This window comes from Macaca nemestrina, chromosome 11, assembly GCF_043159975.1.
Source record: "Macaca nemestrina isolate mMacNem1 chromosome 11, mMacNem.hap1, whole genome shotgun sequence".
Classification (NCBI taxonomy): Eukaryota; Metazoa; Chordata; class Mammalia; order Primates; family Cercopithecidae; genus Macaca; species Macaca nemestrina.
This window is the reverse complement of record NC_092135.1, coordinates 73,383,416-73,399,404: the sequence shown is the minus strand read 5'-3', so window position 1 is coordinate 73,399,404 and position 15,989 is coordinate 73,383,416. Positions and strand designations below refer to the sequence as shown.

The window sequence follows — 15,989 nt, the reverse complement described above, 5'->3', positions numbered from 1 at the left end:
AAGGCCTTCCATAGCCAAAGAGCAAGTGTTATCTATGTCACATAAACCAAAGCAAGGTACCATTCTTCAGCGATTTCCTGTCCCTCTTCCTCCCCAAATCCTTCTTTTCCTCCCTTCTCCATTCTACCAAAAATATGGTTTGATGTATTAGCAACAACTGGGCAATTTTAAAAACAGAATGTATGAAATCTGAAGAGAAAATTAAATTTCAGAGAGTAACACATTTGCTTAATTAAGAGGACAAAAGACTTTTTTTAAATGTCCAGTATTGTGGCTTCCAGTACTCATGAAAGCTAGCATGTGGTTCACAATTCCAATAACTTCTGTAAGAACATTGTTTGCCCTTTTGCTGATAGGCATGGTCATTCATTGCATGGACATACGAACATGTGGGCCTTTGATCATAGTTAAGAATCATTCAGTAATTCAATATTAATTATCATATGTTACAAAATAAATCAGATACCAATAAAAATACAACACCATAGACTTATGAGGGGCCAGGAGATATTCTTGGCCTCCCAACATGCCAAACACTGATTTAGCTTCTTGATTTCTAATATTCTATTTAAGTTCCATAACAGTCCTTGAGATATGTGCTATTGTCCTTATTTCAAAGATGAGAAAATCGAAACTCAGAAAATCCAAATAAATTAATGTCTGAGTCTGGCCTTTCTGCCTCCTGTCTGGGGGACCACCTCCAATCTGTTCCCCAGCTTGGATACCCTTAGTGGATTTTCTTGACCTTTAGAACAAAGTCTAAACTCATTCCCAGGTTTCTCAAGGTCCTTCATGATCTGGCCCCAATATTATCCTCTCAAACAGCAAACCTTACCACTTCTCACTTCAGGCTCCACTCTCAATCACACTCAATTTCTTTCAGTTGCCTGAATATGTCATGCTTTCTTTTGCCCTTGGGGTTGTGCTGATGCTGGTCTGTACCTAAAGCACCCTCAAACACGTTTCTCACCCTCCTTAATGATCTGGCTAATTCTTCCTGGACCTCCAAATCTGAACTTAGGTGTCCCTTCCTCCAGGAAGCTGCCTCTGAGCCCTGAGCACCTACTGGGTGATCCCCTACAAGATCATCATAGTGTATGGGTGATCCCCTACAGCCCATCATACTGTCTCACACTCTGCCTTGTAATTAATTACCTGTTCGCTTTTCTGTATCCCTCTCTTGACAAGAGCATCTGTGGAGGCAGAAGCTGAGATGGTCAGGTTCTCATGGTATCCCAGTGCCTAGCTGTATGCAATAGAGAATTGATATGTATTAAATGACTGGATGATTACAAGAATGACATTTGTACTTAGAGAATTTTATTTTAGTGACAATATGGCCAAAATTCTACGGCAATTGCTTCTGAAAGCACACCATTTAGGATGGCATCGTGGCAGTTTGTTAGGGGATATGCAGAACCATAGGTGCAGTATGGCTTTCTAAACCATCCATGTTACTAGGTAAGCGATAAGGTTTGGCTCTGTGTCCCCACCCATATCTCATTTTGGATTGTAATCCCCATAATCCCTATGTGTGGAAGGAGGAACCAGGTGGGAGGCAATTGGATCATGGAGGTGGTTTCCCCCCATGCTGTTCTTGTGATAGTGAATGAGTTCTCATGAGATCTGATGGTTTTATTAAGCAGTTTTCTCTGCTCTTGCTTGATCTCTCTCACCTGCTGCCATGTAAGATGTGCCTCTTCCCCTTCCACCATGATCATAAGTTTCATGAGGCCTCCCAAGCCACATGGAAGTGAACTGTGAGTCAATTAAGCTTCTTTCCTTTATAAATTGCCTAGTCTCAGGTATGTCTTTATAGCAGTGTGAGAACAGACTAATACATTAGGTAATTTTAAATTAAACCGACTAATACAAAATGCATATGAAGTTTTGTGGTAAAATATAAGACTTCCAAGAAATTTTCCATTTTGAGTTAGATCCACAGATATAGAGTGACAATCGCTGTTCTCCATGACGGTCAAACCTTAGTTAGAAGGTCACAATCATTTGGAAGCAGGCTTTAAGATGAGCAATGTCAAATTTATAAGCCTCAAAAGGAAACTGTGTGCTTTGAGGAATATTTGAAGGTCAATTCTGCTTAATTTAGAGAAGACCGAAGAGAAATGTACAATCTGCCTTTACCTGTTCAGAGGCTGTTACCCAGAAGAGGGAGCACAGATGCATTCTTAAAAATGCATCTTTAGAACAGAGAACCAGGACCATTGAGAAGAGGAGCCCAGATTCGGTTCAATGTGAGAAAGGACCTCTAAGTTGTCTTTGCATGGTAGGAATATGGGCAATTTTTGTTTTTTTCTTGGTCCTCTTCTACATGGCCTAAGTGTTCCATCACAAAGTGCACCAAGGCATCAGATGGAATTATTCAAAATGAATCCTTATAGCAATTCATCAAGAGTACTACAAAAAGAATTCCTGGCTGGAATTATCTTTGGTGCAATGGCTCACACCTATAATCCCAACACTTTGGGAGGCCAAGGCAGGAGGATTGCTTGAGCCCAGGAGTTCAAGACCAACCTGGGTAACATAGTGAGGCCGAACTTCTAAAAGAAAAAAAATAGCCAGAGATGGTAGTACTCACCTGTGGCCCCAGCTAGTCCAGAGGCTGAGGTGGGAGGATCACTTGATCCCCAAAGGAGTGAGTCATGATGATGCCAATGCACTCCAGTCTGGACAACAGAGTAAGCCCATCTCAAAAGAAAAAAATCCTAATTTGTACAGAACACTAGAATTTGTCTTTTCTTCTAGTGTTAAGATTATACAAATTTCGCATGAAAAAAGCTGAATCTAGAGAGTTTGTTTGTTTAGGTTTACCACAGGTACCATCTGTGCAAAGTCTTTTTCTTTTTTTTCAAAATGGGATTACATAAATTGTTTTAGATTTGCAATAATCCGTAGTTGTTGCAAAATAATTAATGCATTCCCACAGAGAGTGAAATTTTCCCAGACCCTACTCCATACAAAGACTTCAAAAGCGCTATACAGATATATTAATGGGATCACCCTATAATATCGTTCTGTGACTTTTTCCGTTGACACTACATTATGGACATCTTTACTTGACAATACAATAGGTGGCATTTATCCTTTTAAACAGTTGTATGACATTCACTCTCTGGATGCGGCACAATGAAAAATGTCATCTGTTCCCTATTGATGAACACTTGCTTTGCAGTATTGTTTGTAATTGCAAACATTTAATGATTAGCTTGTTTTATGAAAAGATTTTCCACGAAACAGACTAGGCCTCCATTCTGAGAACTGGTACCTCAGAACATGCTTCAACAGTGTGCTGGGGATTGCTGAAAGCTATAGGCACAGTGTGTCATCCTGGACCATCCATTTTACTCAATGGTAAGTAATTTAAAATATTAATGGTTTTTAAAAATGAAATACAATTCAGATCTATTATATGGAAAACCACAAAGTGTATACAGAACTTTGTATTTCTTTATGGCAAAAGAAAGGACTTCAACAGCATTTTCCGTTTTGAGTTAGGGACCCAGGCCCCCAAAGGTAAGTTGACTTTCTTCTGCCGTTAGGGATATTCCAGTGGAAATTTTTGGAAAATGACTCGTTTAAGATCTTTGGAACATTTTGAATGCCTGAGAGGATTCCAAACAAACTAGGGACTAATTATAATGGCTGAAATAGGTTCTTAAAATAGAAGTCAGCCCAAGAGCTCTCAAGATGGGTTCCTCAAAGTTAATGTGAGTACACAGAAAAGAGAGAAGGAGGAGGGCAGAGTGTGTACCTCTATCAGCCGTGTACCTGGATCAAGTCCAGGTGCAAAAATTGGTTTGTGTGACGACTTGGAATAATTTTCTATGCTCACAATCTGGGAAATATAAGGTTATCTTTACTTTGGGCTTTTGTGGTTCTTTATAAAGGAAGTCTCATTTTTGTGAGGCGAATAGACTCTTCAAATAGCGAATTCTTAACTAGAAAGTCAAAGTTCAATCACAGCCTACTTGTTTACCTGTTTTTACTTGAAAAAAAAGTAAGTGCCATAATGAAAGAACACTTGAAAAGACAGGCAAACTATTGTTGATAATTCTAGCCAGTGAGAGGATTTCTCCAAGCCTTATTTCTCTCGCTTGATTTCATCTGGTGCTTTTAGACCAACGGCATCATGTTGTAGGGCTTCCCATCTTCTTAAGCACCTTAAATTCTGCACATGCCAAAAATAGTTGTTACTCTGCATAGATGTTTTTGTTATCCACAAGAGGCCGGCAGAGCAGAGGTAAATTATGTTTAAAAAGGAATCATTTTGCCTGTCAGAACACTTTACATAAAACAACCCTTGAATTCTGAAGGATTTTTAAACTGAGCTCCAAAATCCTACAATGTGCATCTAAAATATTCTGCTAGCTGCAAGCAAAAGAATTGGTCTACTGACCTCCAGCTCTTGCCACTTGGAAATATTCTTTAGTGCTTAGCAGTATTTGACTTACGTGCATTTATTTTCTGCTGTGTTCATTTTTAAGTCATCACTTTAGTCCAGGTAAATTGATTCAATAGAGATGAACACATCATCCATCATATTTTGTGAATCTGCATAGCTGAACGCAATAATATTCAGCATAATTATGCTGTCTAATATTTGCTCGAAACGTGTGTCATTCATTATCATATGCTAATTATGCACATATCATGTGCATAATTAATGTTAACTATTCATGGGCACAAGATCAATTATGAGTTGTAAAGTAAAACTTACATGCAAAAAAAGAAAAAAGCTCCCCATATAAGCAAAACATAATAACAGACCCTTTATTCTCTAAGGCATGTTAAAAAGATTATAAATGAATTGACCATTTTGATATTAGAATGTATACAGTAAATAACACATGTAAAAATGCAGTCATTTTAGGTCTCCTGGGGAAAGCAGCAGTAACTCTTCCTCATGTGAGAAGCATGCAAGGAATGCCATTGAAAGAGACACAATCAATATATTATCTTCAGAACAAACAAGGGAGCTATAGATGAGAGCTGTGGATGGATATTATAGGTGAGGGATTCTGTTGTCATAACCACTTGGAAAACTTGGCAGGATGCACATCCAATTCATAAAATAAATGGTCAACTTATTATTCAGGTTTAGCTCAAATTTTGGTGAGCGTGGCAGAATTTGTCACTGTGGAAATGTACTATGGACTCAAAGAAAAAGGCTCGTTTTGTTTAAGAGGCAGCTCTCTCCAGAATTGAATAGCAAACGGGGAGTTAAGTGCCTCATCCCCCAACTTTCATTAACCCTCAGACTAACAGGAAGGCGGTATACATTACCATTGTTGTATCTCTTTTTCCCTTGGAGGTACTGAAGCGAAGCCAGAATAAGTATCTTGCTTAATGTGAAGGCACAGTTCAATGCAAGGACTGCTAAGAGATCCCTAAACTCCTAGCTCTCTGTGAGTCCGATGTGTCTCCCAGCTTTCTTTCCCCAAGCACCCAATTTCAGGTAATCTATGTGCTCCTTCACACCTTATTTGTATTCTCAACCATATGTTTCCAGTTTTCTGTTTTTAAAAGAACTTTGTGTGACTCCCTGTTCCCTGCTGAAGTTGTCATTTGTTCTCTTGACCTGATCATCCTGGCCTCTGAACTTCCAGAATAGGATTGTTCTAGGATTGTTCTTTCCTACCTCCTCTAAAATGAAGTGTGGCCATGTGAATTGCTTTGGTCTATACAACATGAGTGGAAGCGACAAAGGGCAAGATGTTTAAGAAGCATTGTGTGATTTGCCACACTGCTGTGGTGGTCATTGGAAACACACATCAAGATGAAGCCTCCCTCATCCCGATGCCTGGGTGATGACAAGTACCAGAGGCCTTCTTTTGCCTTCAATGGACATGTGATGTGAGCAGGAAATAAACTTTGTGTTATGTCACTGAAATTTGGAGTTCGCTTGTAACATAAGTCAGCATATCCTGAATGATACATTTAAACTTAGACATTTATCTCATCTTCAAGTAAGTCAATACATACAGTCATAGAGATAACTGATGGGATTCAAAGATGGGGTCCATTATATCACTTTAAACCAGATCACTCTATAGAATACTTGACATAAACATTTTTTTTCTGCAATCCAACAACTTGGGATATTATAGCCGTGGGGTAATCCAATTATGCCACGACTACAATGTTATTGCATTGCATTTTCTATGCAAAAAGCATTCAAAGTAAACATTAAAATATATCTCTGTTTTTGTAGCCCTGCTTTGAAATGTCTGTTTTCTTTTTCTTTTTTAATGTAAGTGTCCTTAAAAACATAATAAAGGCCAGGGCTTCTCCCTTCTTCTCATGTGAAAATTTCAAGATCATTCAAGGCATGGATGCTTAAGCTCAAATGTTACCTCCTCTATGAAGCCTGCCTTGACATGTATTATTCTTCCTCTTTGATCCCTCAGCATTTTGTTTGTAATTCTGCCCTTTATAACATTTAACCTTTCATAAAAGATGAATGTTATTCATGTCTACAACTGCCACCAGGTTGCTCTTAAATGGTTCACAGTATCTTGCTCATGGCTGCATCCCTCCTGGCACTAAGCATGGTGCCTGGACAGACCAGGCAAGCAACACATGCTGAACTGAACTGAAGATGTGGGTAAAATACCCAGTAGTTATAAAGATGGAGGAAAATTGATGAGGAAACTGGTAAGGAAATAATATCTCCAGAAAATAAACCCCATCCTCAGGGCAACCAGGCGCAAATTGTGTGTAACTACCATGCATAAATGGGCTCTCCCTGTAAGAACAAATAGTGAGATAGAACCCTACAGAAAAATGTAATAGTGTCCACTACAGTATGATTTTATAGGACTGAAATTCATCTGAAACCTTTGGCCAGATGTGTTTCAGAATCTAGAATTATTTAGAGCCTAAAAAGGTAATGTCGTGCACGAACTTCTGTAACACCCGACAGGGTGTGGGGCAGCACTCCAGAATCAACGCTTAATGTTTCTGCAGTGAAATGCATGACTCTTTACACAAAGTAGAAGAAATAAAGCTATAAGTAGGGTCATGTTGGTTTAGCTTAGATTTTGCTGCCAAATACATTCCAAAAAGTTTAAGGCTTTGGAGTTTTAGAATTGTAGTGGACCTTGATATGGTTTGGCTGTGACCCCACCCAAATCTCATCTTGAATTGTAGTTCCCATTATCCTCACACGTCCTGGGAGGGACCCAGTGAGAGGTAATTTAATCATGGGGACAGTTACCCTCATGCTGTTTTCATGATAGTGAGTTCTCACGAGATCTGATGGTTTTATAAGGGGTTTTCTCCCTTTTGCTCAGCACTTCTCCTTGCTGCTGCTGTGTGAAGAAGGACGTGTTTCCTTCCCCTTCCACCATGATTGCAAGTTTCCTAAGTCTTCCCCAGCCATGCTGAACTCTGAGTCAATTAAACCTCTCTCCTTTATAAATTACCGGTCTTGGGTATGTCTTTATTAGCAGTGTGAGAACAGACTAATACAGACTTATATTACTAATAGCTACTTATCCAATACACAAAGAACTCCTGATTATTGTGGAAGATCATCTTTCTCCAACCTATCTTTATCAAATTCAAATTTCAAATCTTTATTGCCAAAACACTTTACAAACTTCTAATTTTTTTAAATTAGAAGTTTACCTTAAAAACTCCTTTTTTAAAAAAAAAGCTCACCATCAAAATACTGATATACAGACTAGATTCAAATAAGAATTTAGTATGTGGAACAAGACACTTTTTTCCAGGCAATGATTTAAGTACCTAAAAGATATTGGTTTAAATATTTGATTCCTGTGAAAGCAGATTTTTGAATATAAATGGTTTTCTCAGGGTGTCACGCACATTCTCACACACTGTGCAGGTTTCCCTGGGTCATTGAAGGAGGGCTCTGTAATAATGCATCTGACTAAGACCCCCCCCCCCCCCCCACACACACACACACACACACTCAAATTTGCATGTGTTTTGCCATAAACATACATTTGGCAAGAAAAGAATCCAAGTTATACGAACGAAGCACTCTCCACAAATCTATTTCAAAGACACACACCACCCTGACCATATTCTCTTCAGTTTATCCCATACATGAAAACCAATGTTAGCACTGAGTGTTTCTGTACACAAAGGACATGGTTAGTTTTAAAAAGAATGCCGTAAAGAATGTGAGATTTTAAAAAACATCTCATGTACTTTTTGATTCCTCCTAGGCCTGATTTTTTAGGACCCAGGTTTGGAGAGCCAAGCTAATTAGTAGGGCTTCTTTATAAAAGTCTTATTCTGTGAAATGTAGCTTTTCAGAGTTCTCAAGGGAATGAATACGGGTGGCCAGGGTTTTGAAGTGAATGCAGCAACCGCAGGTTGTTCTCTTTAGGAAATACTGCAAATGGCTAAATGAGCTCTGGGTGAAATCGTAGGAGGCCTTTGGCAAGCAACACTTCTGAATGTGTAATTTCTAAAAAAGATACATACATCTGTGCTTTATAACCAAAAGGTAAGGTAATGGATAGTAAATTTTCTTTCTACTGGTTCTAAGCTCCTCGAAGACGAAGAAACCAGATCTTTGCAGAAGCTCAATAACTTTGCTAACTGGCCTTAATTTCAAATGACATTTAAACTAGAAAATTCAGTGAAATGTTTTTGGGTTGAGGGTCAGTTTAATTTAAGTTTTAAAAGTAAAGAACAGGGGCGATTTGGATGGGAACAGAGGTTCTAGGAAGCAAGGCCTTCAATGGAAACCCGCCTTGTCGCTATCTATTTTGGAACTGTCAGGAGCTCCATTTGGCTGATGATCCAGCAGGTGTGAGCACAGGTGGAGACTCACATGAACCAGGCGGCATATCCCCATTTGCTGACGTTGTGGAGGAAGGCCCACAGGACCCTACACCACAGACCAGAACCCATGACTGAGTGGGGAAATTGCTGGCTGCCATGGCCGCTGCGGCAGCATGAGGCCCTTTGCCTTCACACAGGGAGAGCATGGGTCTGGCCTTTCCAGCAGAATTTTTAGAGTCCTTTTGAATTAAGAACTAGGAGGGAATACTATGTCTTTTTCTTTCCTAACATCCAGTATGAGAATCTCAGTGTCCAAGTTTGAGCAAGGTGAAATGAAAGAACACCAAAGCACAGTTAGGGCTCTGGTGGGGCTGCTGGTGCAGCCTCCAGCCCCATGATCTCAGTCGCTGCGGCCTTGAGCCTTTCATGTTTACTCTTGAGCTTGTCCTTCAGGTGTGACACAGGGCTTGGCCAGCTGAGGAGATGGGGAGCCCCTCCCAGCCAGTCCTCCTCCCTCAGGGGATTCCACAGTGAGCAGGGCACAGCCGTGCTGTCCCCAGAACTCCCCAAACTCTGGGTGGTAATGGTCTGCCAGGAGTTACAGTTGTTGATCTTATAATTGAAATATAAAAGGGGCTCGCAGCTGTCAGGAACAGATTTAACAGGGTGTCTCTGTTCCAATATTGCGGGCTGCTCGACTTTGTAATTGTCCAGTGTATTTACAGGCGTTGCAAGAAGGGTTAGGGAAGGAAGCAAATAAAGAAATCCCTTGGAACCGTTTGTAGGGCTTGGGCCCCAGGGCAGGAGGATATGTTGGCCAAGTGTCTAAAATACTGTTGCTAAACCAGCAGGGTCTGTGGTTTCCAAGGCTGGGCTAGTCTAGAGAATCGTTTGTTTTGCTACTATTGTGCATAAGGGCCCCCTGTCATCTCTTCACTGGAGACTCTAACCTTCACTTAAAAACTGTCCTCTGCTTAACCCTTTGTTTTTCCTTTGATTTCGACAATATATGATATTAATGATAACATGTCCTTGGCCTTCTTTTATTTGTATTTTTAAGGTAACCTCTTGCTCTACCTTTTACTTCTAACCTCTCTCTGTCACTTTGTCTGGATTTACAGTTAAATGCGGAAATAGAGCTTGGCCTCTCCCTGCAGTCCTGACTGGGAAGCTTGAGCTGACTGAGCTCATCTTGTTTCATGCTTTCTGAGTTTTATTCATTCCTGCTGTTTTAATGGTCCGCTTGCTCTTGCTAACTTCACATGGCATTTTCCTTTTTTTTTCTCTTAACACTGGCATTTTAAATGCTATAATTTTAACCTTGATAGAGACTAAACAGCAACAACAACAAAAGATAAAGTGTGGATTTTGAACTTCTTACTCACTGTGACCATTATTTCAGAGATAAGTGACTATATTTTAGCTCCAGTCATCATCTTTATTTACTCCTACTCCTTTGTGGCCAAATTTGGCCATTCTTTAATTTTGAAGCTATATTTAGCAAGGATGATTACAGAAAAACTTCCATTCAGAAAGGAGGGTTCAAAGGCTGGGTACTCCTTATTATACCTTTGGAATAGTCACTTGACAACTTCATCCTCATTTCCTCATCTGTGAGATGAAGAAAATAATAGTGTGTCTCCTTGGACTCCTGTGAGGATTGAGTGAAATGACACTTGAACAAATCCAGCACAGAACCTAGTGTCCAATCAATGTTGGTTGTTGCTGATGTTGTCGTAATATTAATCCAGAAAGTCGACTCTTGCTATGTAGCTTTTGTCCTTCCAAACACATTTCATTTTTTTTATTTGTTAAGCAAATGGTACTTAGCTGTTACAAGGATACTCGGTTAACTGTTAAGCCATGAAGTTGCAGAAATTCTTCCCTCTGAATTGAAGAATAGCATCTTTGGCTAGATGCTTTGCTATGACTGGAGGAGGAAAAGAAAAGTTTATCAGCTATTCTAGTTAACAAATCCAGTCCCCGCTGAAATCTCTGCTTACTGCGAAAGCTGACCCCCTTCCCCAACATCTGGGCCAGAGGCAACCCAGGCTTCCTTTGAATTCTTTGACAAAGGTCTTCTGGCCTTGGGCTGCTCTTTCTGAAGAAAGCTCTAGTTGGTTCCTCAAACCTGGAGGCTTTTGAGCAGGAAACCTCAGGAAGTCGACTCGGCCTCTAAATATCCATGTGACCTTATAGTAATGACTTTCTTTGTACCTTGCTTTCCTTTTGACCAAGGAACCACATTATTTTAGGCCTTTTAATAAATCATTGTGATTGTTTTTCAATCAGTCTCATCAGAAAGCCCTTGACCAGACCTGAGCACGTTGCTGAATACCCTACAACAGATCTAAATTCAGCTCAACCTGAAACTTGTTTGCTGTGTGCCTACCATGTATCAGGAACTGGGAGAGCTACAGAGATGTGGACATAAGAAATGTGCATGTTCAAACTGTAACAGGAAGTGTTACGAAAGCACAGAAGCAATGCAAGAGCAAAGATAAAAAAAAATGTAGACATTGACACTTCCCTCAAATGACTTGCCCTCTGGACACACGTGTGGTACTAGGGCTATTCATTCAGCATATGTAAATATGCCCTGCCACCCCACCCAGCAGCAACAGTGGGATGAGTGCTTAGATGGTGCTTCACATAGGCCAGGCCCTGCTTTCAAGGCTCAGCAGCCTTATAAAGAAGATTGTATTAGTCCATTTTTATGCTGTTGATGAAGACATACCCAAGACTGGGAAGAAAAAGAAGTTTAATTGGCCTTACAGTTCCACATGGCTGAGGAGGCCTCAGAATCATGGCGGGAGGCGAAAGGTACTTCTTATATGGAGGCGGCAAGAGAAAATGAGGAAGAAGCAAAAGTATAAACCCCTAATAAACCCATCAGATCTCATGAGAGTTATTCACTGTCACGAGAATAGTGCCAGAAAGACCAGCCCCCATGATTCAATTACCTCCCCTGTGTCCCTCCCACAACACGTGGGAATTCTGGGAGATAAAATTCAAGTTGAGATTTGGGTGAGGACACAGCCAAACAATATCATTTCACCCCGGCCCCTCCCAAATCTCATGTCCTCACATTTCAAAATCAGTCATGCTTCCCAACAGTCTTCCAAAGTCTTAACTCATTTCAGCATTAACTCAAAAGTCCACAACCTAAAGTCTCATCCATCCCAGACAAAGCAAGTGCCTTCCACCTATGATTCTGTAAAATCAAAAGCAACTTAGTTACCTCCTACATACAATGGGGGTACAGGCATTGGGTAAATACAGCCATTCCAAATGGGAGAAATTGGTCAAAACAAAGGGACTACAAGACCCATGCAAGTCCAAAATCCTGTAGGGCAGTCAAATCTTAAAGCTCCAAAAGGATCTCCCTTGCTCCATGTCTAACATTCAGATCATGCTGATGCAAGAGGTTAGTTCCCATGGTCTTGGGCAGCTCTACCCCTGTGGCTTTGCAGGGTACATCCTCCCTCCCGGCTGTTTTCACAAGCTGGCATTGAGTGTCTGCAGCTTTTCCAGGCACACAGTGCTATCTGTAGGTGGATCTACCTTTCTGGCATCTGGAGGACAGTGGCCCTCTTCTCACAGCTCCACTAGGCAGTGCCCCAGCAGGGATTCTGTGTGGGGGCTTCTACCCCACATCTCCCTTCCACGCTGCCCTAGCAGATGTTCTCCATGAGGGCCCTGTGCCTGTAGCAAACTTTTGCCTGGGCATCCATGCATTTCCATACATCTTCTGAAATCTAGGTGGAGGTTCCCAAACCTCAATTCTTCACTTCTGTGCACCTTCAGGCTCAATACCACATAGAATATGCCAAGGCTTGGGGCTTCCAATCTCTGAAGCCACAGCCCAAGCTGTAAGTTCGCCCCTTTCAGCCACAGCTAGAGCGGCTGGGACACAAGGCACCAAGTCCCTAGGCTGCACACAGCACAGGGGCCCTGGATCTGGCCCACAAAACCACTTTTTCCTCCTGGGCCTCCAGGCCTGTGATGGGAGTGGCTGCCAGGAAGGTCTCTGACATGGCCTAGAGACATTTTCCCCATGGTCTTGGGGATTAACATTAGGCTCCTTGCTACTTCTGCAAATTTCTGCAGCTAGTTTGAATTTCAGAAAATTGGTTTTTCTTTTCTATTGCAGAGTCAGGCTACACATTTTCCAAACTTTTATGCTCTGCTTCCCTTATAAAACTCAATGCCTTTAACAGCACCCAAGTTACCTCTTGAATTCTTTGCTGCTTAGAAATTTCTTCTGCCAGATACCCTAAATCATCTTTCTCAAGTTCAAAGTTTCAGAAATCTCTAGGGCAGAGGTAAAATGCTGCCAGTCTCTTTGATAAAACATAACAAGAGTCACCTTTACTCCAGTTCCCAACAAGTTCCTCATTTCCATCTGAGATCACCTCAGCCTGGACCTTATCGTCCATATCACTATCAGCATTTTGGGCAAAACCATTCAACAAGTCTCTATGGCGTTCTAAACTTTCCCACATTTTCTTGTCTTCTTCTGAGCCCTCCAAACTGTTCCAACCTCCGCCTGTTATCCAGTTCCAAAGTCGCTTCCACATTTTTGGGTATCTTTTTAGCAATTCCCCACTCTACTGGTACCAATTAACTGTATTAGTCTGTTTTTACACTGCTGATAAAGACATACCCAAGACTGGGAAGAAAAAGAGGTCTAATTGGACTTACAGTTTCACATGGCTGGGGAGTCCTCAGAGTCATGGCAGGAAGCAAAAGGTACTTCTTACATGACGGCAGCAAGAGAAAATGAGGAAGAAGCAAAAGCAGAAACCCCTAATAAACCCATCAGATCTTGTGAGACTTATTCACTATCATGAAAATAGCACGGGAAAGACCAGCCCCCGTGATTTAACTACCTCCCCCTGGGTCCCTCCTACAACATGTGGGAATTCTGGGAGATACAATTCAAGTTGAGATTTGGGTGGGGACACACCCAAACCATATCAAAGATGATATATTAGATTGATGCATTGGTTTTGCCATTAAAAGTCATGACAAAAACCGCAATTACTTTTATACCAGCCTAATAATGTTTCCATTTAAAAAAGGAGGAAACTGAGACATGTGCCCAAGCTCACACAACTAGCAAGTGGCAGAGCCAGATTTGTGAACACAGAAAGTCTGGCTCTAGAGTACACATGTTTGGTTTTTTTTTGTGTTGTTTTTTTTTTGTTGTTGTTGTTTTTTGTTTTTTTTTTGAGATGACATCTCACTGTTGTCCCCTGGACTGGAATGCAATGACATGATCTTGACTCACTGCAACCTCTGCCTCCTGGTTCCAGCAATTCTTCTGCCTCAGCCTCCTGAGTAGCTGAGATTATAGGCACCTGCCACCACTCCTGGCTAATTTTTTTTTTCATAGAGATGGGTTTTTACCATGTTGACCAAGCTGGTCTTGAACTCCTGACCTCAGGTGATCCACCCACCTCAGCCTCCCAAAGTGCTTGGATTACAGGCATGAGCCATCACACCTGGCCTACATTTTATTTTTTTTAAACCAAATTATATCTGGCCTCAATCTCACAAGAGCGGATAGAACATTTGATTTCAGTCACAGTAGGGTGGTCATTCCCTATTTTAGAGTCTTACAAGAGTCAGGGGTTGAGGAAGCACTTACGTGGTCCTGAAAAATGTGGGGAAAGGCTGGGTTCTCATTCCACTATGATTGCGTCAGAGAAGAGATGTTCTTTGCCAAGCTGGCTCCAGCACACCACTACCTTAGAATTCACGCCTCCCTCCAAGGTCCTGCTACCTCCTCTAAGTGAGAAGGAACACTGCCTTCAAACATCGGCTGTATGTGCATCTTCCTTCCAGTTTTAGGAAATCATTCTCATCCCTTCTGCCTGTTCTCTTTCCAAGCCTTCCTCCTTACAGAGTATCTACAGAAGTCCACTTTGGAAACAAAAGCCTCTTAGAAGGAACAAGAGGGTAACAGTGTTCTTTCTTGACATTCCTGCCAGGTAAATAAGCAGAGTTAATTTCTCAGTCAGGTTAAATTGCTTTCAAATATTCTTGGATGTGAAGAGAATTTCACCTTTGCTCTTGCAATACTCCTGCAAAGCAAGTCTCCTTAAATACAGAAACCACATTTGGGCTAAGTTTCAAATTAAGGATATCCTTGCAGTTGTATAATACTTGAAATGATGCAAGCAATTTATTGAGCTAGTGTAGAAAGGAGGAAGGAAAAAAAAAGACTGCCAGAAAGCCCTCAGCCACGGAGGTGAGTGCCTGACCCTGTGATGTTGCCTTGTCTATATAATTTGCTGCATGTTGCATCATACAGAATATGCCAACCTTTTTCTGCCTGCTCAAAAAAGGTGATGCTAATTAGATCAGGCAAATAGCTGCTGTTGTTGATTCATTTGAAAATGATTATTCCAAGGCAGTGTATTATTACCCAGCAAGTCACGGCTTTCCCTATTAAGGCTCTGAGGTGGCTGCCAGACTTCAAAGTCGGAGGTGGAATTTGAGGCTAGCAGTGCTGGCCGGGGCAATGTTAGAGCTGGGGTCACTCCTAGAGCCTTCATCTAAGGACAAGAAAAAAAATCTGTTTACATTTAGGAACTTAATCCCTTCAGGTCAGTATGGACTCCACTATCAATTCAGTGCCAATAAATATCAAATGGGACACTTGCCATGTGCAAAACATAAAACAATGGATAGAACAAAATCAAACAGGAAAGTGGTGCCTCACTATAAAGGTTCTTACACATCAGTGAAAGAGCTAAGATGCTGACCCAAGTAATAATGCAGAATGTTGCAAGTGCTGCAATTAAGTGAAATAGTAAGAGTATATTTGATAAAGTGGCAAGTTTTCCACAAGCTATTTATTTGGCATATTATAATTATAAATAATATACTATGGGAACACTAAGGATGTACAGATTCATTTTGTAGAGGGTAGACATAGAAATACAGATAGGGAAGGGCTTCATGAAGAAAGAAGCATTTGAGCTGCTTTTTGAAGTGTGAGTAAAGTTTTAAAAATTAGTAAAGCCAAAAACAAAAATAGAAAGAATGAATAAGGTCTAATATTTGATAGCACAACAGAAGGACTATAGTCAATAATAATTTTTTAATTTGTATTTTAGTTGTATTTTTTGAGACAGGATCTCACTCCAGTTGCCCAGGCTGAAGTGCTACCTGATCCAGTGGTGCAATCTCACTGCAGCCTC

The 15,989-nt window shown here is 40.9% G+C and overlaps 1 long non-coding RNA gene across 3 annotated transcripts in view; it reads right to left on the bottom strand.

The window, feature by feature from the left end:
* Window positions 1–15,989, bottom strand: part of LOC105483198 (uncharacterized) — a 91,258-nt gene that overhangs the window by 5,051 nt on the left and 70,218 nt on the right. For 2 of the 3 annotated variants that reach the window (XR_988102.2, XR_011609584.1), the window contains one exon: window positions 10,211–10,708. This is a non-coding gene — a long non-coding RNA (uncharacterized lncRNA). Of the gene's footprint in view, window positions 1–1,155; window positions 1,247–10,210; window positions 10,709–15,989 lie in introns of those variants that run through there. The other variant, XR_011609583.1, reaches the window with a different exon arrangement.